Source organism: Balaenoptera borealis (assembly GCF_965194805.1).
Source record: "Balaenoptera borealis genome assembly, chromosome: 15".
Lineage (NCBI taxonomy): Eukaryota > Metazoa > Chordata > Mammalia > Artiodactyla > Balaenopteridae > Balaenoptera > Balaenoptera borealis.
The window spans coordinates 89184465-89207075 of NC_138871.1; positions in this window are offsets into that span (position 1 = coordinate 89184465).

Consider the following 22611-nt stretch of genomic DNA (forward strand, 5'->3'; position numbering starts at 1 on the left):
CTTCTCAAAGAACCAACTTTTAGATTTATTGATCTTTGCTATTGTTTTCTTTGTTTCTATTTCATTTATTTCTGCTCTGATCTTTATGATTTCTTTCCTTCTGCTAACTTTGGGTTTTGTTTGTTCTTCTTTCTCTAGTTCCTTTAGGTGTAAGGTTAGATAGTTTGAGATTTTTCTTGTTTCTTGAGGTAGGCTTGTATTGCTATAAACTTCCCTCTTAGAACTGCTTTTGCTACATCCCATAGGTTTTGGATCATCGTGCTTTCATTGTCATTTGTCTCTAGGTATTTTGTGATTTCCTTTTTGATTTCTTCAATGATCTCTTGGTTATTTAGTAACGAATTGTTTAGTCTCCATGTGTCTGTGTTTATTACATTTTTTCCCCTGTAATTGATTTCTAATCTCATAATGTTGTGGTCAGAAAAGACGCTTCATATGATTTCAATTTTCTTAAATTTACTGACACTTGATTTGTGACGCAAGATGTGATCTATCCTGGAGAATGTTCCATGCACACTTGACAAAAAAGTGTAATCTGCTGTTTTTAGATGGAATGTCCTATAAATATCAATTAAATCTATCTGGTCTATTGTGTCATTTAAAGCTTGTGTTTCCTTATTAATTTTCTGTTTGGATGATGTGTTCATTGGTGTAAGTGAGGTGTTAAAGTCCCCCATTATTATTGTGTTATTGTAGATTTCCTCTTTATAGCTGTTAGCAGTTGCCTTATATATTGAGGTGCTCCTATGTTGAGTGCGTATGTATTTATAATTGTTATATCTTCTTCTTGGATTGATCCTTTGATCATTATGTGCTGTCCTTCCTTGTCTCTTATAACATTCTTTATTTTAAAGTATATTTTATCTGATATGAGTATTGTTACTCCAGCTTTCTTTTGATTTCCATTTGCATGGAATATCTTTTTCCATCCTCTCACTTTCAGTCTATATGTGTCCCTGGGTCTGAAGTGGGTGTCTTGTAGACAGCAAATATATGGGTCTTGTTTTTGTATCCATTCAGCAAGACTGTGTCTTTTGGTTGGAGCATTTAATCCACTCACATTTAAGGTAATTATCGATATGTATGTTCCTATGTCCATTCTCTTAATTGTTTTGGGTTTCTTTTTGTAGGTCCTTTTCTTCTCTTGTGTTTCCCACTTAGAGAAGTTCCTTTAGCATTTGTTGTAGAGCTGGTTTGGTGGTGCTGAATTCTCTTAGCTTTTGCTTGTCTGTAAAGCTTTTGATTTCTCCATCATATCTGAATGAGATCCTTGCTGAGTAAAGTAATCTTGGTTGTAGGTTCTTCCCTTTCATCACGTTAAGTATATCATGCCACTCCCTTCTGGCTTGTAGAGTTTCTGCTGAGAAATCAGCTGTTAACCTTATGGGAGTTCCCTTGTATGTTATTTGTCATTTTCCCTTGCTGATTTCAATAATTTTTCTTTGTCCTTAATTTTTGCCGATTACTATGTGTCTCGGCATGTTTCTCCTTGAGTTTATCCTGTATGGGACTCTCTGTGCTTCCTGGACTTGGGTGGCTATTTCCTTTCCCATGTTAGGAAATTTTCGACTATAACCTCTTCAAATATTTTCTCGGGTCCTCTCTCTCTCTCTTCTCCTTCTGGGACCCCTATAATGCGAATGTTGTTGTGTTTAATGTTGTTCCAGAGGTCTCTTAGGCTGTCTTGATTTCTTTTCATTCTTTTTTTCTTTATTCTGTTCAGCAGCAGTGAATTCCACCATTCTGTTTTCCAGGTCACTTATCCTAAATACTACTTCTTGGCCAGATCAATTCTAGTTTCTATTGATTTACTTCTTTTTATGTTTCTTTACATGCCAATCATTTTCTTTGAAAAGTGGACATTGAATATAATACATTGTGTTGCTTCTGAACTTTGTTGTGTTATTCTGAAAATTAGTAGTTTTTTATTCTAATATTTAACTTTGTCACCTCAAAATTTGCAGCTTCTGCTATCTGTGCTCTGCTCTTGTAGGTTCCCCTGTTGTTTTGTTCTTAGCTTACCCCCCTGTGAATCTTCTCTGTGCCTGTGAAATTGGTCTGTCACCCAAATTGGTCCGTCATTCATTTTTCTGCCCCATTTCTCTAGGATAGCAATTTGAATCTTTTAGGCAGCTTCCAAATCTCTCCTGAATTTCCCATTTCTTCACTCATTTTACCTGTCTCTTTAACATCCAGGTTATTTGGGGGGTATGACTTGCTGATTTTTCTCTTAACTATGAGCCACATTGTATTTCTTCTTTATAGTTCTCATAATTCTTGATAGTATGCTAGACCTTATCTCTGAAAGTACAATAGAATTAAATTAGTAAATAAGCGTTGAAATCATTGGAAATATCCATATTTTTAATGACATTTATCACTTATTCAACAGACATTTATTTAAACCTCATGATGTGAAATTCACTTTATAACACTCTAGGAGTTGAATATCCATTGTCAGAAATGAGAGCCTACAGTGCAGGTGGCTGAGGAGCTGCAAATGCCTTAGGAGAGACTTCAACAGGCTTCAGAGGAAATCGTACGGCAATTGTTTCAGGGCATCAAAATTCCCTTGCAATTGCATTACCAACCTACTTTTTATATTTCAAACATCCGGCTATCTTAAATCAGGGAACACCTCCACATAAAACTATGTTTAAGTATATAGTTCCCAAAATGTGAGAAAGACACATCTAGTACTACATCTGCACTGAATTCTTGAGGGGGGAGGGAACTCTTTAAGGAAGGAATCATTGATATCAACAATATTTTGTTAAAAGTTAGATATGCCCCCAAATACCATCAATTTGTGTAAAAAATAAAATTCAATTTCCTATAAAAAATGACCTAAACAATTCCATGAATTTATATTTTTTGTCTATAGTATTAATAGTTGGAGTATGTTTTGCTACTAAGACCAGGGACGAAAAAGGAAAAAAAAAACCTCAAAATCCAAAATCTGCTCTGTAATTTGACACTTTTACTTTCACGGATTTCAAGGGATCTTTAATCCAGAGAAGAGAATCCAAGAGGGAATAAACTATCATTTTATGAGGAATACATAAAAAGAATTCTCTAGTATGAGGGGGCACGGGGCTTCTCCTTAAACTCCAAAATGAAATGTTAGATTTTATGATACTGTTCAACCTCAGGAGAAAAGAAAACCAAAAAGAAGGAAAGAAAACTGAAGACAGCTCTCAGCAGAAATCAGTTCCATAATTTACCAGCTGCTATTAAAGTAACACTGCCTTTTATTTTCCCTAAATTTCTTTTTTATACATTTAGTCTATTCTACCTATTATAAATAATCTGAACTGTAGATTACATTTTCCTGATAATCTGTTTACTCAATAATTTTACAATCAAAACTAAACCAACTACTTATTTAGAATCTAAGGGATGAAGTATACTTTAGTGATTTTTACTTTTATCTAAAAGTATTAGAAGATAGTTCAAAATATGTTAAAATCAAAAGTTCTATGAATTTTAATTTGTACAACTATAGTAAACATAATGACTGCTTCGTGCAAATACTTGACGTATAATAGTTATAAAACTGTCTTTCCAAAATATTTTTTACTCAGACCTGACAATGTTTGGCTAATTATATGATAGTTACAGAAAAAGTTTTAACTTATATATTAATATGGAATTAGGTTGACATGTGTGAAACACATTTTTAATGCACATCCTAATTTCAGAGAGACTAGAGGAATCGTTACTTCCTGGGCAAACCCAGGATTTCCCATTTTTTAAACACGGAAAGATTCAGCCAAACTTAACGAATGTTTCTCAGAGCGTAGATAGACATGGAAGATGCCATTCATGTTCAAGGAAGGTATGAGTTTAAAAAATTACCAAAATAGCATTCCGTTTGAATATGTTATGGGTGTAAATACATAGCCAATGATGATAATGTCTGAAGGATTTTATCAACAGTCTGAGTTTAAGCAAATGCTTCACATCTTGTTATCTCAAGAAAACAGAAGCAAACCTTTCTGAAATTAACTTGCTTTTACGTGAATTGAACAGTATGTTTATTCAAGAATGAAGATGACTTGTCTATTTTTTTTCTTTCTGTATTAGTGAGGTCTCCTCACTTGGCAATGTATTCATGCCAAAGACGTCTGTAGTTCAAGCTCAGAGTGAAACAGAAATTGCAGTTGCACACTTTGTACTCAGAAATTATCAGTGTGGTGCCAGCTCCTGAAAGAAACAGACTTGCTTCTTGGCATATTCCAAAGAGGGCAATTGTTCAAAGAAAAAATTTAATGCAAAGCATTTAGGGTAATGTTATGTAAATAAGCAGTAAGACTTACTGTAGTTATGGCTTTTTTTCTTCGTTCCCTTAGTTCTGTGATTTTTGCCTTGAAAGTTCTTACTTCGAGTTTCATGCAACCTCATTATTTCTCCTTGGCATTTTCTTTGAGACACAACAGCTGCACAATATTGATAAACTCTAAGAAGGTTAGAATATACCACATAGCCATGGCTTCAATTTAAATGGACCATATATAGAAACTCTTGAGTTTGCACCATTTGTGTTGCAAAATCTTCACCTCTATTTTATATTAAAAATGCAGCATCTAAAAGCTATACACAGTAAGTCTCTCAGAGCATCTTTATTCTAACATAATAATTTTCACTTTTACTATATTATAGTTGAATTTGATAATAAAATTTAGGTCTCAAAAATGATGAATAATTAAATAGTCAAGATGGGTCTAAAAAATTTCTTCCTCAATAATGTCATTCTTTTTTAAAGTTCTTCTTTCTCCTTTCAATACAAACTCAAATCATCTGTTGAGGTCTTATTAAGAAAATCATATCAGGAAAAGGACAGAATTGCTAAGCATAAAATTATGGGTGAAGTCACAAAGGAAAAGGAAATGATATATAGATTTCTATATATGTAGAGTTTAGTTCTAAAACTAAAAGCAAAAATAACAACCATTTAATAGAAACAACTAAACAAAAGAGGAAGACCTGGGGAGTATTTGCAGCAAGGGTTCAAAGGGAAAAAATATTTTAAATAAATAGCTCTTAAAAGGAAACACACAAAAATGCTAACAGAAAAATGGACAAATATGATGTACAGCCAATTTACAGCAAAATAGGAAGTACAAATAGGAAGTGTATAAAATCCTACTTAACTCATCAATAAGCAAAGCCATCTATAACAAAACACTATTAGCCAATAGTAGTGAAGGTGCAGAAGGACAGACACAATCAACCCTGGTGGTGAGACTATCAAAGTGATTTGCATACCCTTCTGGAAGGAAAGTTGCTAATGAATATTAAAAGCTTACTAGGATCATTTTAAATACTCATGGCTTTACATAATCCATAAAACAACCCTGTGAGTTACTGATAGTCTTGTCTCTGTTTTACTTATGATGAAACTGACACAGATGAGGTTAAGCTGTTGTTCAGGTCACAGGAGAAGGAGACCGACAGCAAGGCGGAAGCTGGGATTTTAATCCAAGTCCTCTGATTCCAGAGCTCATGCTCTTAATACCATGCTCAAACGCCTCTGAGAAGAAACAGGAATTGGGGAGTCGGCTGGTGGCAGTATACTGGAATCAGCTGGAAGGGCTTTTTGGAGATGGGCAGGTCTAATTAGAAAAATCATACAAGACAGAAGGTATTAGCCAGGGTTTATGAGACAATCAGTAGCAGCAAATGTCCAAGCCAATCCACTCTTACTGACATGCATTATAATTTTCAGTTTTAAGTGTTTGCATTTGTTTTTCAAGCTCATGTATTGCCCTAATAGCCACGTTCTTTATATTAACAATGCTCTACGGAATGAAGGAATAGGAGATATGTTTGCTTACTACATAAATTTCATCAAGGCTCTAGGCAAGGGGAGCCCTTATTCGTCTGAGTGGCAATGTTGAAGTTATACTGAGATTGTCATATCTAATAGAACACAAGCCTAGTGAGGACACAGACCCTCTTTGTTTGCTAATGAGTACGGCTGTATACTAAGCACCCAGCACAGTGCTTGAGCATGGTGAGGGCTTTGAAAACACTTGTTAAGTGCCTGAGTGAATAAGATGGTTGAAATTGCTGTTTAATGTATTCATAACCCAGTTTTCATGAAATCCTTGTCTGTAATGTAATTTCGTGCCCCCTCTGAACTGTGAGTACGTGAGGTCACATCAGGAAGCAAGACGATGCTGACATTTTCCTGGACAGAATCCCACATCCTCAAAGTGAGCTGGGCAGTGTCATCACAGCAGAAGAGCTCTACGCTTCTCAGGTGCACCTGGAGGTCTGAAAGATGATGTTCTACTGTGGGCTCAGAAAAATGAGGGCTTCAGAAAGGACAGTGGTTTATTTATCCATACTCTGTGAATAACAAGTGAGTTTTGGTCACTTTTAAAACAGTATAAAGACTCTATTAAAGGCATCATTCTTTAAGAGAAAAATGATATAGTTTGAAGGTAATAGTAGTCTGGAATCTTGGATTTAAATTCACCTCTGTCTGTACCCAGAGTTGAAAATCACTCTTGAGTTTATTTTCCTTCATCTGGCAAATAAATAGGTTTAACTACATAATTTTTAAAATACTTTCCAGTCCCATTGCCTTATGACTTTTTGTTAGGGTACCACATTATTGTATGCAGATCAGACAGCTTTCCTAATTCTGTTTTCACCTTCTCATGTGAAGTAAATGATGACAAAATTATAACATAGAATTGTCATGGTCTCCTCGTGAGTATTGGGCTATGGCATTAAGGGAAAAGATAAGTTCTTCTTGTGGCCAAATCCTTTATATAAATTTATATTTAGATAGTTAACCCATAAGGTGAAAGTCTGCATCATTATATGAAGCATAATATAAAAATATCAGTGGTATTTTGTTCACTGACCAGAGTACAAAGTGGGAGAAAACCTCACTACATAGGCACTAGAGTCAGACAGCTTCAGCCCAGAAACACAGTTCCAACACTTTTAGCTCTCTGAATTGGGCAAATAACTTAAACCTCATTTCCTTACTTATACAAAAATGGGGTGATCATATTTATCTCAAAGATTACTGGGAGTTTGTGGTGACATTTGACACACAGTAATTTTTATCATTTAAAATAATGGGGGAAAGTTTTATTGATAATAACCAAACTGGAAAAATCTAAGTGTTCAACAGGGAAATGAGTAAAAATATATGGTATTTTCATACAATGGAATATCACTTAGCAATAAAAGAATTAAAAACAATACACAGAGCCTCATGGATGAATCTCAAACACATTATGTTGAACCAAAAAAGCCAAGCAGAAAAGGGCACTTATTATATAAGTCAGTTTATATGAAGTCTGTTATGGGCTGAATTGTATGCCCCCCAAATTTAATACTGAATCCCTGACCCCCAGTACCTCAGAATGTGAGGTATGTGGAGATAAGGTATTTAAATATGTGATGAAGTTAAAATGAGGTCATTAGGGTGAGCCTTTATGCAATCTGGCTGTTGTCCTTACAATAAGAGGAAATTTACACAGAGAAACATCAAGAAATTTCATGCACAGAGGGAAGACCACATGAGGACACAGTGAGGAGATGATCATCTCCTCTACATGTCAAGGACAGAGGCCTCAGGAGAAACCAACCCTGCCCACACCTTGATCTTAGACTTCCAGCCTCCAGAATGTGAGAGAATAAAGTTATGTTTTGTGAGCCCCCCCAGTCTGTGGCACTTGGTTATGGCAGCCTGAGCAAAGTAACACAAAGTCTAAGAATGAAAGTTGGAACAGTGTGGCTTCTAGGAAGAAAGATTGACTGAAATAGAAAACTAATGAACTTTCTGGATGAAAGTATGTTCTACATAGGTATTGCATTGAAAGTCATTAAATGGCACATTAAAGTATGTGTATTTCACTGAATATAAATCTTACCTTAAGAAAAATAATCTCTATATGGAGGTTGCAGTGGACCAAATGATTGTGTCTCCTCAAAATTCGTATGTTAAGACCCTTACCTCCAAGATGGTGGTATCAGGGCCCTATGGGAGATATTGACAATTCAGTCCTGAGGATGGGGCCCCCATGATAGGGTTAGTGCCCTGGTAAAAGAGACCCCAGAGAGCTCCCCCACCCCTTCCTCCATGGGAGGACACAGGAGAAGACGCCATCTATGAGCCAGGGAGAGGGCTGTCACCAGACACTGAATGTGTCAGGGCCTTGATCTTGCACTTCCCAGCTTCCAGACTGTGAGAAATAAGTGTTTGTTGTTCAAACCACCCAGTCTTTGATATATTTATTAACAATAGAACAGACTGAACAGGCTAAGGTAGAAGTATAAAGCTTTTCCCAGCTGTGTCTAGCTTTGTATTTGTTTGCATATATCTTCTCTGAAATAATTGATTATTCTCAGGAGACATTATGAGTAAAAATTTAAATATATATATATTTCAGTGGTTTGAAAACATTTTTGTGGTGGGATAGCATAAGTTTCACTGGTGATTTTTTTTTACTATTTTTATTCACTGATCTATCTGTTCATTTTTTAATCAAATAACTAGTGACTCTACATGCATTATGAGTGGATACAGAAATCAGTAAGACTTTCTCCCCAAGCCCTCTTTCCAGGGCTTATTTTTAATAAAGGAGATAATATAAACAATCTTCATACAAGGCAGAAAGTTGCTAATGACATTGACTAACAAGGAATAAATCTGTGGGTATCAAGGGGTAAAGAAGATATGAAACTGCGAGGCCTTCATGACCATGAAATTGAGCGTGTGCACCACAGTAGAGCCCCAGTTGTGCTCGCTGTGTGAGCGAGTGACTTCACAGCAGGGTGTTTTGAAAGGCAGAATGGAATAAAGTACATTAAAGCAGTCAGGCACAGCACACAGTAGCTGTTTAAGAAAAGTGTCTCCGTACAATTTCATGATACACATACCTTAAAACATGCTCCTAAATGTAGTGATCAATTTAGTCCTTTTCACTCATCAAAAAAAAATACTTCCGATTTGTGAAAATGGGTGTGCATTTCCTTGCACCGCCATGAGAAAACAGAACGCTAATGAGGCAATTTAATTTGCATTTACAATGTACTTGGTGTATTGGCATTTATAGACATTAGTACAGCTCATAAGGAATTCATTATTGATCATGGTTGTAATGATAGCCCCTAAATAAAACAAGGTGAATATTTGGTTTTCTTTTCTTTTCTTTTTAATTGAAGAGCAGTTGATTTACAATGTTGTGTTAGTTTCTGGTGCACAGCGAAGTGATTCAGTTATACACATATACATATATAGATATAGATATATATTCTCTTTCATATTCTTTTCCATTATGGTTTATTACAGGATATTGAATATAGTTCCCTGTGCTCTACAGTAGGACCTTGTTGTTTATCTATTTTATATATAATACAAATCTTAAAAGTTTAGTCTTAAATGAAATCTCTTCATTGGCTCCCTGAATAAATTCAGGCTGATGACCAAGGTATACAGAACTCCTTGGGAGTGGGCACCCTAAGTTCCAGCTATTTAGAATCTTCTGACATTCTTCAAATGTGTCAGGTGACCACAGAGTGCTTCGTTCCCACTCAGGAGATTCTTTTGTTCTCTTGCCTCACAACCTTGCCTCTCAGAGTCTCCTAGTCAACACCCACCTGTCTTTGATGCTCAGATCGAAAACTGCTTCATTCATGAAGACCCTTACTCTAGACGTTTGATATCTGTAAAAACTTCCATCAAAGGACATGCATCACTTCATTAAAATTTGGGGTTTAGAGCTCTCTTTTTCTCTCCCCTTGAAGGAGAGGTTATTTTGTGCTTCTTGTTTGTAACCCCATTGCCTGTCATGGGACCTGTGCACATGATAATATGCTCTCACGTGATAATTGTGAGATGAGTGTATGGATAAATGAGTGAATGGATGGATGAATCAAAGAATGAGTGCTTTTTGTGGCATGTATGGAGTGAAGATGGGGTTGGGGCAGGAGTGGGGGAAAAACATGATCTTTAAGATTCCATAGTAACAAACTTTTCCAAATATGTTTTCAAAAAATAACACAGCACAGGATTTTAGGGCTAAATGTGCATTTTGTGTAAAGGATACATTTATCCCAAGGGAAAGAGGAGATGACTTACTATTACTAATCCTGACCACAGGTATATTTCATAGAAGAATGCATTTTTATCAGATAATATTGCTATATCTTATTAAAGCAAAATTTACAGATACATTTTATTGTAGTCATGGAATTAGTCGATGCAGAAAGGAGAAAATCAACTTACAACGTGAATCAATGCAGCCTCAAAAAGAGGAACTGTCAGTGCAGTGGGGTCCACACAGCCTTGATGTATGTCACATTCCAACTTAAAACTTTCTAGCCATGTCTTAAAACTACATAGTGACGTGTATTTAGCCCTGACCAGGTGCCCGGCTGTGTTCTAAGTGCTTTGTTACCGTATTTTACCCAATCTTACAATGGCCTAATGAGATAGGCGTCGTTAGACCCTGTATGCAAGTGTAAAAATCCATGTCCAGAGAGGAAAATGAATTGGCTCCACACATATGTTGAGGGAGCAGGGAAGCTTGGTCTGTGAAGCCAGTGGTTGAGCTTTTAGTCTCTGCCCCTCTGCTCCTTTGTGACGCTTGCAGAGCTTCCTGACCTGGGGCTTCATTTTTGTCATCTCTAACATTTAAGGGAACTAGGAATTTCAAAACTTCTCTTTAATACTCATTGTTTTTTGTTTGTTCTCTTTCTCCACTGGAATGGGGATTGGCCAAAGTCGCTCTCACAAAAATACTGTAACTGAAGATAGATACACATTTTTGTCATACACGAAAACACTCTCAGAATTGGCTGCATACTCAGACACTGTGATCATCTGTTTCCACAGGGTAGGATTGATGAGGCTTTACCCTTGCTGTCAGGGTGAAGATCTTTGATTGTCTCGCCCTTACGACTGCAAAGGGACTTGGCCTGTTTCATATTTTCAGGGAAACCTTGTCTGTGCCACTAGAGAATAGCTCATCAGAACACCATGGTCGGCACCAACAATGGGGATTTTGAAAATAGTTGCAGTGATCTGACTCTCATTACAAGAATTTTTGTATCATTTTATTCAATTAAAATATGAAATTCATTAAATGTCATGTCTGAATTATGGCAACAGCTGTGAAAATTATTTCTCTGTCTCCACCCTCATGTCTTTCTAATACATTCATGTGACTGTGGAAATAATGATCTTTTAAAATGCAGATATGGGCATTCCATTCCTGTGTTTAAATATATGGATAAATCTTAACGACTTCAAAGGAGTCTAAACTTCCCAGCAGGACCTAAACGTCCATCAAGCCCTGCGTTTCTACCTGCGCTTGCATCACTCCCTGCCTCCTTGTACCCTGATGTCCAGGAATCCTGGGTGGTGTTTCTCCAACATCTCAGCCTTGACCTTGTTCTACTGTCTGCCAGGAACCTCTCCCCTCACCCTCATGCAGGGGCAATTCTTACAAAGAAAGGAGAAGAAGAAAAATATTGTTTAATAACTCATGAATATATTTGAAAAACATTGAAAATATATTAGTAGATATAATCCAGGAATGTTGTTATTATGATTGAGTTGGCCTTACTTCAGTAGTTCATAGTGAGTTTGACATTGTGAAATGTGTCAGTGTCAATCACCATACGTATTTTTATTAATTCATAAAAGATAAATACCATGTGATCATCTCAGTACATCCTGAAAAATAATTGAATAGATTCAGCAATGATTTACAAGAAATATCGTAGCAGACTAGGAAAAAAAGAAATTCCCTTAACCTGAAAAAAAGGTGCAAAATACGTAGAAGCTACTTAATAGTAGAATATTAATCTAGGATAAAGTCAAGAATATTGGCTATCTATACTTCAACATCCCACTGGAGGCCTTAGCCATGCAATAATTCAAAAAAATGGTAGGGGTTAAAGTTCTCAAAGTTTGGAAAAGAAAACCCCAAACTATCACTATTTGCAGATGATACAATTATCTAAATCTGGCTGCCTAAATTTTTAATTTTAGATTCTTATAGAAAAAGGTGCCATTTGTACAACATACTGTATACTCTTGGCTCCAAGGCTCTGGTAACCCTAGGACAAGCATAACTGATTGGATAAAATTTTCAACATGTTTACAACTCATTTAAGGCACCCCAGTAGTGTAGATTTGGTCTACGAAAAATCTATCAAATAATAGAAACAAATTGTTAGAATTTAAAAGTAAGTTTAGCAGGAAGGTGCTTTATCTTCCCTCACTGCATTGGTGAGGGAGACCTTCCAGTTGTAGGGTCACAGGGATGGCCAAGCACAGGACACCCAACACCGGAAAGCTGAGATTGACGGCTATTTATTAATCACAGAGTCTCAGAGCCTGGGGATGGGGACACAGCACATTACACAGGCCACACGGGGGCTGCACTTGGGAACAGAGAGAAAAACCAGGGCTACAGGGGGCAAGCTCTGGAGGATCAGTAGGGCCAGGTGCCCCTGGTTCCCACAGGTGGATGTGGTTGGTTTGTTTGAATAAACCCATGGGCTGGCAGGAAAGCAAGGTCACTTCTCCAGGATGAGCAGGAACTGGGACTGGTTCCCTTGATAAGGAGGGTCTGTCTAGGGGACCTTGTCTTCAGGATCACCGTAAGGAGGGGGGCTTGCAGGTGGGCATTCAAGGTCACCTGGTTTTCCCAGATGTCATGACAGCACATAGTATCAGGCTTTAATTTTAGTTCTTATACCACAAGGTGCCAGATCTAAAATCCTCATTAAAAAGTCACCTACATTTCTATACATCGACTACAGCATTTGGAAAACACAAATTTCAACATAATTTTTACAAAAGTAGAAACAAGCAGAAAGAAACCAACAATAAAGTTATCAGTAGAGACTCAAAACCTTTCTGAACATAACTATAAGCCTTTATTCAAAACAATTAAATAAACAAAAAAATGCATTGTATCCATTGATTGGAGGGCTCCTTGTAAAAATACCAGTTCTTCCAAAAATTTGTTTGAAAAATCATTTAAATTTTTCATGGAACTTGAAAAGTGCATTCCTTAATTATATAGAATTTGCAAAAAATTGCAAATTATTGAGTCAGGTGGAAAGAATCACTGTCCTTAACGTTAGGACTTATTGTAAAGCTGTAATATTTAGGATGGTGTGGGCTGCCACAGACTTATAGAAACAAATCAGAACAGAAAGAAACATAATGCACTGGCCCCCCAAACAGAACTATATCTGAATCTAATAAGGAAGAACTCTTCAATAAACAGTACAAGGACAACAGTTATCCATATATTTTTAAAAAGTAAAATAGATCCTGACTCCATCTCATACCTTCCCTCCAAAATTAATCCCAAATGGATCACAGAATTAAATGCAAAGTCAAGCTTTAAAAAATGTTACATGGGAATTGTCAGGATATTTTCTTGTCCCCAAAGAAAGAAAAAAAATCTTTAGCAATGCCCAACCCATAAGGAAAACAAGCACTTGTTAACTTGGTTTGCATTAAAATTAATAAATTCTATTAAATAAAAGTCACCATAAAGACATTGACCATAGGGAGAAGATATTTGCAAAACATGTAACTAAAAAGCATTAGTTTTCATAATATATATTTTAAAAAAACTGGTAAGAATGAGAAAAGGGCAGGTGTGCACACACACACAAATTAGACAAAACAAGCCAAAGACATGAGTGATCACTGTACAGAAGGGAAAACAGAGACATCCATAAAAATACGGAAATAAACTCAACAATCCTAGTAATCATAAGAAGGAAAATTAAAACCACAATGGGATAACACTTCACAACCAGTAGTATAAAATGGTAAAATAGTTTTGGAAATTGATTTGGCATTTCTTAGAAATGATGAAATGGGCACATGTTGGCTGAGCATTTCCACTCGGCATAAGTCTTGGAAAATTCTTATTTTAAGAACCAGATGTTTAGCATGAGGAGATTTGCATCTGCTGTGGGTCGTTGCCACCCACCCAGCTCCACATCCTCCCGTCCTTGCCTGCTTTGTGTTAATAGGGACGGGTCCTGCAAGCAGTTCTCTCTGCCAGCTGGCCACAGCTGGGCTCCATCTTTGGAGAGAATAAGAGAACGGGAAGGTCCCTCCATACCATGGCAGGGAAAGGGAGTCCTTTCCTGGTTCTGTCCAGCTTTGTTTACCTGGCAGCCAGCAGGTTGGCATGCAGGGGGCCCAGCAGCGTGCACCTCTGTGGCCCTCATGGGCCAGCTACATTCTGATCCTTCCAGCAAATTCCTCCACCGCTTGGAGATGACCGTCTTGATGGACCAGCTCTGTCCACATCCTCCAGAAAGCGTCTTCCTCCTTGGGGCTGCTGTCGCCGTCAGCAGTGCCTTCTCCAAAGAGGCCAGAGTCTCAGCCTTGCTCTTCCTGGTCTCTCTCCCCGAGAGCAGTAAGTGCTGTCTGCATTTGCCCCTGCTCTACTCCCGCCCATTCTCCCCCCACCCCACTTTTTTTGTAGTGGAGAGTGTTTTACCAGCTAACAATTCTTTGTATTAAATTTTCACCTTTCTCCCTAGTGGATCTCAGCTGAATCCTAATGTTTATATGTATAACAATGTGTATAGCAACATGTTTTATAGTTAAAAATATATTGGAAAAATAAATATTCATCAGTGATAGATTATATAATTAAATTGTGCTGCACATATGTAAAATAAAGTGTATAGCAGTGAAAATAAACCAGATCTATACACATAAACATAAGTGAAACTAAAAAGTATCATGTTGGTTGAAAAAAGAAACCATAGAAGATTATGCAGAGAGTATTCATATATGTAAATTTTAAAAACTGGCAAAATCAAGGAACATATTACTTAGAGATATACCCATATTTGTAAACCAAAATAATAATAAGGAAATTCTAAGCAGAAAATTGTTCATCATGTCTACCCTCTGGGACAAGATGACAAATGTGCTCAACTGGATGGTGCCAGTATTATTCTATTTCTTAAGGTGAGCAGAGCACATAAGGTTTTTTGTTTTAATATTGTGCTTTTAAAATGTGTCTATACCTATATATGTGTATATATAAAATAATTCTTTTTTATTTTAAATGTGTGTAAGTAGGGCAAGATTTGCTAAGTCTAAAATCAAGAGAAGATATCACAAGTTATAATAACACCAAAAATAAAGTTTAGATTTCCAAATCATCAGGCAAATATATTACTACAACTATGAGTAATAAATTAATTAATAAATAGATCAAATATATGATGAATATAAACATAAGATAAAACAATATAATGATAAATTATATCAATAGATTATTAATAAATGAATCAAGCGTTTGAAAATAAACAAATAATCAATGCTAGTGATCACATCACTGCAATTGAAACAATGCAATATATTCCTTTACTTAGTTACGTTTTAAATAAATGAAATTGTCCTGATGCCAGGCTGGCAAGTATTTGGATTACAGTTGCTTCTGTTCTGTCAACATTTCCTTATATCAAACAAGGGTAAAACTAATATTTTATTCACCATGAGTACATAAAGTTGTCCAGTTTAGTAAAGATGAGAGAACAAAGGATCCATGGACACAAGCTTCTTCCTTTCACACATTTGTGGAAAGTTTGTCTGAAAGAGAATTGCTACATTTAAATTATTTGCAGTGGAGAATCCATTCCTTTCCCTTTTCCCATTTAACTTCCTATTAAAACCTGTCTTAGCCCTTCAACCAGGGGTCCAATTCATGCACATCACCCAATGGAGACATCCTGGATGGAAGGTTCTTTGTGCAGGAAATCAGAACGCACCTCATGTGTCTCGCCGCAGGTGCCTTTACCCCTGACTGAGCCTCACTGTTTCTGAAGCATGAATTTTCAGCTTTGTGGAAAGTGGAACAGCAGGGGATCTGCAGTGATTGCTACCTGGGTCCTTGTTCCAATTTGAATGTTTTACAGGTCTTTTCCCTTGAAAAATGTTTTCTAACGTAGGTCATGCTTCTCAGGAGTCACGGACTGGAGACTGGTGTTTGCTCTTATTTTTTCTTACAAACCTAGAACTATTTCTACCACTACAGGGAACCTTGAGGGCCACCCTTGTACAGTGGTTCCAAATGTGAATAATGATCAGAAGCTCCTGGGAAGACAAAAAATCAAAATTAAACATCCCAAGAACGTCTGCTAGAGAAGGGATAGGTGCTTAGCCCACTTTGGAACCATTCTGGGAAGTTTCCATGTTTTCTAATCAGCAAACACATCCAGGTTTAGTGACAGGGCTGGTGCAAGTAGGCGGTACTCTCATGTTCCTGATGCAGAAGTGGCGTTTATACCGGTTGCAGTAGGTAGAGTTCTGGCATTTAGTTTTTAACCACAGCAGTGAGGCCATTGGTGCATGTTTGGGCAGGGGGGTGCCTCCAAAGCTCAGCCTAGAGTCAACCATTCTGCATAGTTAATGTCTTTTAATAAATGGCTTTTGTGCTTGAAGTAGAGAGGTTTTGTTGTCACAACAGAGAATTCTGTCCAACAAGGAAATTGACCAAACCAACTGCATGTATAGTTTTGGAGCCCAGGGAATATTACTGTCATGGGATTTTTTCCCCACATTGCCTTGGAGCAAATTAAAGGCATTTATCCAGAAATTAAGAAAAAATTGAAAAAAATATATAAATATCTTCCTTCCTTCCTTTCTTCCTTCCCTTCGTCATTTCTTTCCTCCTTCCTTCCTTCCTTCCTCCCTCCCTTCCTTCTTTCTTCTTTCTTTCTTTCTTTCTTCTTTCTTTCTTTCTTTTCCTTTATTTCTTTCTTCTTAATCTAGAACAACAAATTCAGAGGTCCATTAATAATAGAAAAGCTGAATACCCAGGCCAGGCTAGATACTGGAGACAAACTTTAGTAGATCCTATCACACAGGGAAATCACGTTTTCATATAAGAGCCTGTGTTACACCATCACAATGTTATTTCCCAAATGGAGTGGCAGGTATGTGGAATCCTCACTGGGTCAACAAGAGGGCTCTCCAGACCTGCTTCAAGATTAGGGGAGGGGGTCAGTGAGAGGGACTCAGAGGCAGGACTTACACTTACTCTCTTTTCAGGCCCTGATGCAGCTGCCACCCCACTGGCCCTGTGGCCTTGGCTACGTGGGGCACTTTCTCAAGAGCACAGGGCCCCTGGGCTTGTAAACTCTGTTCAAGCAGTAAGTATGTAAGGTTACTGCTTCTCAGCCTAACCATAAAGCTGCAGGTACATGCAGAAAATTGAAGAAATTGCCCAATAAAATTTCCAGTCCTTCAGGCATAAAAATGGGAGATGAGCAGCCTGAAATTTAGAGCCATTTTCTTGCCTAACTCACTGTGGGCAAACCGCAAGGTGTCTGGCAAACTGCAAGGTTTCACCATCTTCTTTATTTAGATTATATATATTTCTGTATGAATATTTTTATCATAAATTTCTATATTTAGAGTTTGACTTTGGATTGAGATGCCTTGGGCACAGAGAGAGAATAAAATCCGGTTCTTCCATTTGCTAGCTAGTATTCAGTTCAATTTTCCAAGCCTCTGTTTTTCCATCTGTGAAGTGTACAGACAACTTCATTCCACTGTGCCGAGCCAGTGAGAGAACCAATATCTGATGGCTGGTACGAAGTCGAGGGTCAACCAATGTCCAGGATTTCATAACAACGGATACCTAAATATATAGGTTAGTAATTGTATAATTTTTCATACGCTCATTAGTTTAACAAGCAATTTCTAGAACGGAGAGAGTGATGTGGGAAGGGTGTTGGAGGGCATAGGAGATTTTAATCTAGAAGAAATGTTTTACGGGAAGCACAGAAGAAGAGGACTGTTGACACAGATAGACAACCCGAGAGTGATGGTAAAATAATATCATTCTTCTTCTGGGGACAAGGACCACTTCAGCTTCAATCATTCCAGGACTAATGAGGACCCACAGACCCTCTAGAGGGAAGCTGAAGAAAATTAGGGACACGAATTAGAATATGTTAAATAGTCTTGCAGCTACGAATGATGATTATTGGCTGACAAATAGGTCACAGAAGACTGTGTTGTTTACTGCTGGTGTTAATCTCTCAGCCACAAGTGGGAGCCAAGGCTTCGGTGCCTGCACTTTTTCTTCCCCTAAGTGATGTGCCTACGTAATGCACAGACTAATCTACTTAGAATTTATGTACTTGCAAACGACATCTGAGACTGTTTAGACATTTTTATTAACTTCTGAGTAAAGTTGATTTCTCATTCTTGTAATGGTCCAGAGACTGGAGATGCTAAATGACTCTCAGATTCTCCTATTCATTAGTTCATGTCTTCACACTTATCTCATGGGGAAAAAATTTACAAAGATAGAGAAATGGGGAAAAATGACTTCTTCAGGCAATTTGAAGGCAGAAAAAGTTGATTGGGAATTATCCTAATTATCTCCCTGACCACACTGGACCCTGTAGGTGGAGTGATTTAAGCCATAACTACTTCTCAGATTAATGAGACTGAAGTGTGATTTTTCTTATTCTAGGTCAAGTTTCACTAGATGTTTTTCAAACTTCAACATTGGACTAACAGAGAGCAAATGGCACTCTACAGAAATCCACTGACTTCTGTCCTACTGGTGGATTGATTTGTTCATGTGCACCTCAGACAGGAAAGCACTTGCTTCCGTCTGGGTCTGGTCCAAATTGAGAACGCATTGCCTTTTGGTTTGGTGTGGAAAACATCTTTTATGTCTGAATTGTTTCTCTGTCTCTGCCTATGAAGATACTTGCTCCTCTGAATCCAGAGGGATCGTTCACTGTGAATTGCATCTGAGAGAAATATCAGGATAGTGCATATGCCCATTAAAAATGTGTATTTTCACAGCGTAATAAAGCACCAACCAATTGTATATTTTTCATGCAGGATCTCAGGAAGGTTTACGTGGGGTTCCAATGAAGAAGATAACCAGTGGGATTAAATAGTTCCCACATTCCTAGGAACAAACAATGAGCATCAGTTACTCGTAGCTCCTATAAGATTGTTGTGTGTAAACTGTATGTGACCAAATTTCCCTGATCAGCTTGAAGCAGAAGATTCCAACTGTGTGAGAGCGCTGGGGCGGGAGAAGTTGTGGTCACTCTCCTCATTGGGCAGTGCGGGTTCCTTATGCTGGGAAAGTGGGGGGCTGCTTTTCTTCTCTCTGAAGCCGAAAGGAGTCAGGCTCAATGTCTGGAGGAAAGGCAACCTGAGGAGAGAGGCAGGAGTTCTTGGAAGAGGTGAGTGTGCATCTTCCAGAGATAGGAGGTGTGTGCAAACACGGACACAGCTCTCCACCTGTGATTCAGAGGTTCAGAAGAACTCATGCGGTAAGGATTATTTGTCAAGTGATTCTGAGCGAAAGGTGAGGTCACGATCTCTTCCCTCTAGTTCCCTGTAGCCTTTGGAGAGTGTTGAAAGGGTCCTGAATTTTTATTTTTCGCTTCCACAAGAAAGAACCATGGAGATGAATGGAGGAGCAAGATATCAATATATGGCCCAGCAAATGCAACCCCCATCTCTGAAAATACGATGGGAGTATATACGAGGATTGGGGCTAATAGGTAATCTATCTTCACACCTGAGATGGTCATTGGTGATGCATGTGACCAAGGTGAAGCTGAGGGTCCCCACGAGGAGCCACACATCACCCACACAGAAATCACCACTCACCATGTGCAGGAAAGAACCAGAGCTATATCAGGAATTCATTCCTTCCTCAACACTGGGCTAGCCACGTAAAAAGGTATCTCATCCCTGCCCCTGTTCCCCTTTCTACCAAATGGCAGTGCCACTAGGGAAGCTGAGGAGGTATCTGAAAGTGAGATATCCCTCCCTCATCCCCAAGCTGCAGAGGTGATAGCAATGCCCGCGCTGGAGGCTAGGGTAAAATTTTTAAAGTTTCAGAAATAAAATTGAACAGAAGTTTATGGATTCTGCCTAATTATAACTCCAGGATTAGAAAAATTCATGCAATGTTGCACAGATGAAAACTGTGATTGGAAAAAGCAATAAATGTATTATCACAAGATTATTTATTTTGATCAATTCACAACTATTCTGAGTACCTGCTATATAAGACCCTGGTCTTGATTCTAAGTGTATAAAGATAAAATGCCCAGGATCCTATCTTCTGAAATTTATAATCTAGGTAAGCAGATAGTCAATGACAATATAGTTTGATACATGCCATGATACACCAGGTGGTGTTACAATGGGAAGAGATTCCCCAGCCAAAATGGGAGGATACATCTTTAGGGTGGGGAGTTGGGAGGTGCAGAGATAAAATGGTGCAGATTACAGGAAAGTATTTCTACAGGAGGGGACACTTGGTCTGAGGTTTGAGAATAGACTGGGTGCTGCATCACTTTTCAGAGAGAGAGAGACGAAGCGGAGGAGGCAGCATAAGAAAAGGTGTAGTGATTATAGTGTATGCTTTCTCAGGAAATTGAACATAGTTCATTAAATCTGGAGCAGAGTTTGTGTGCAAAAGAGTGAGGAGTTGAGGAGAATGAGGAGATCCTGGTCAGAGAGATGTAAGCAGAGTCTTGTGAACTGTAACAACAACTGAAAGATTCTTCAGTGCAAACATCAACTCAGACTAAGCAGAAAGGCTTGTCAGAAGGGACAATCATGACTAAATAACCAATGCATGTCAGACTCACTCTGGGCCTCGGGGATTCTTGTCTTGAATAATGAACTGACCTTGTCTTGAATAATGAACTGACCTTCATGTGAAAACATCTGTAAGGATTAAACAAATAAGAATACATATAAAAATGTTGGACTAGTCAGCCATTGTTCAAGTATATTCATTTCACAATGTGATAAGTGCTTAGTTTGAATTAATTAGGATAATTTCCCAGAACAATTTGCTACTGGAAACAAGCATCTGGTGATACTGGAGTGTGACCTAGTGATGCATCTAAGAAAGATTAAACCAAGATTGTAGCTGCCGGAAGGATTAAATTATCATATTAGTGACTTAATAATTCCCATAAATGGGTTTACATGTAGCGGTATTAACGTATGTCCTCAGATCAGTCCCCTAGGAAAGGTTCAATTAAAGAATGGTCCCTGGATTGAATATTTCCCCAAGAAGAAGAATGTGGCAAAGCAGTTTGGGTTAATTCATTTGAAGTGGTCTCTGTGTTCTCTCGCTGGTCTCCCCCTTCCATATATTTTTCTAAATGCTTGGCATTTATTGAGTAAATATTTATGCAGGACTGACAGTATATTTGAATATTGTGAGAGGGATAAAAGGCAACATATAAGATTGTCCTCATATAAAAGATCTTGAACATCTACTGAGAGAGGCACAGCCTACATAGATAGATCTATTGTGTAACGTTGCAGGTAGCATAGCACTGAGCCCCAGAGAGAGGGGCTGGATCATACGTGCTTAATTCTTCTCTTAAAACTTCACCCTTTCTCTCCTAGCAAAGGAGGCAGAGACTTCTTGTTTACAATAACAGATCTGAGTGGTCCATAAACTACAGTGACTTTCTTCTGTCATAATTTGGTTTCGGTTCCTTTACAAATATTGTATGCAAGATGTATTCTGATGATGTAATCATGAAGTACAAAATGTTATCACTGTAGAAGTTTGATCGCCATAGTTACTTTGAGCTTTTCTATTCTTTTACCCACTTGGTCATCTTTTATTCATAAGGGACTAGTTGCTATAGTGTTAGGTGATCAAGCTTGACAAGGATTTGCTAGAATTAATCAGTCAAGTCCAAGAATGTTTAATAGGACGCTACCTCTGAGGGACAGGTTGACAAAATAGCACTCGTAATGCCTTCTGGCAATTCCACAGTTAAAGAAATTATGTTGTTTTTTGTCTCTAAATCTGCATTTTTAATTTATCCCATAATCTGCCCTCTGACACATATGCTACTTCATAACATTTGAAAGTACCAAAGCATAAAAAATAAAAACTGGCTAATTCCCAGCCTGAATGGACATCAGCACCAAACCCAGTTCCTATCTGATGTTATTTGGGTAGCATATTCTACAGTGGTAAATTCAAGATACTAACATACTGTAATGCTGCGATACTTTTTAAATGAAATATTTGACATCTATCAAATAAGACATACTACATCTGTATGTTATGAAGCAGAATACTTAAGGATAACATTGTATTTATAAATTTTAAATATAACATACTTTTACTAAATACAAAATTCTATTCATGAGGAAAATGGAGACCAAGACCAAAATAAGAGAAAGGTCCTGAAGTGAGTTTGCATTAACATTTCTTGCTAAATTTATCTTTTCACCAACAATGCAGAAAGAGAACATTTTTGCTACAAATGTCTTACTAATTCTGATCACTATTTCTATTCATTAAGATGACCTGATTATTCTTTTTTTAATTTATTTTCTATCGAAGACCTGATTATTCTTAAAGATTTACTTTAAAACTTGTAAATACTCAATGATCAAAATGCATATTAACAGATATGAATTACCTTAGCAATTTTTAATGTTTCCCAAAATAAAATGACTTTTTTAAATACAGAGTAAATTTTTTTTTTAAACTGGATACTGCACATGTGGATCAAATATTTGAAAAAAGTATTCTTTCATTACCAAGT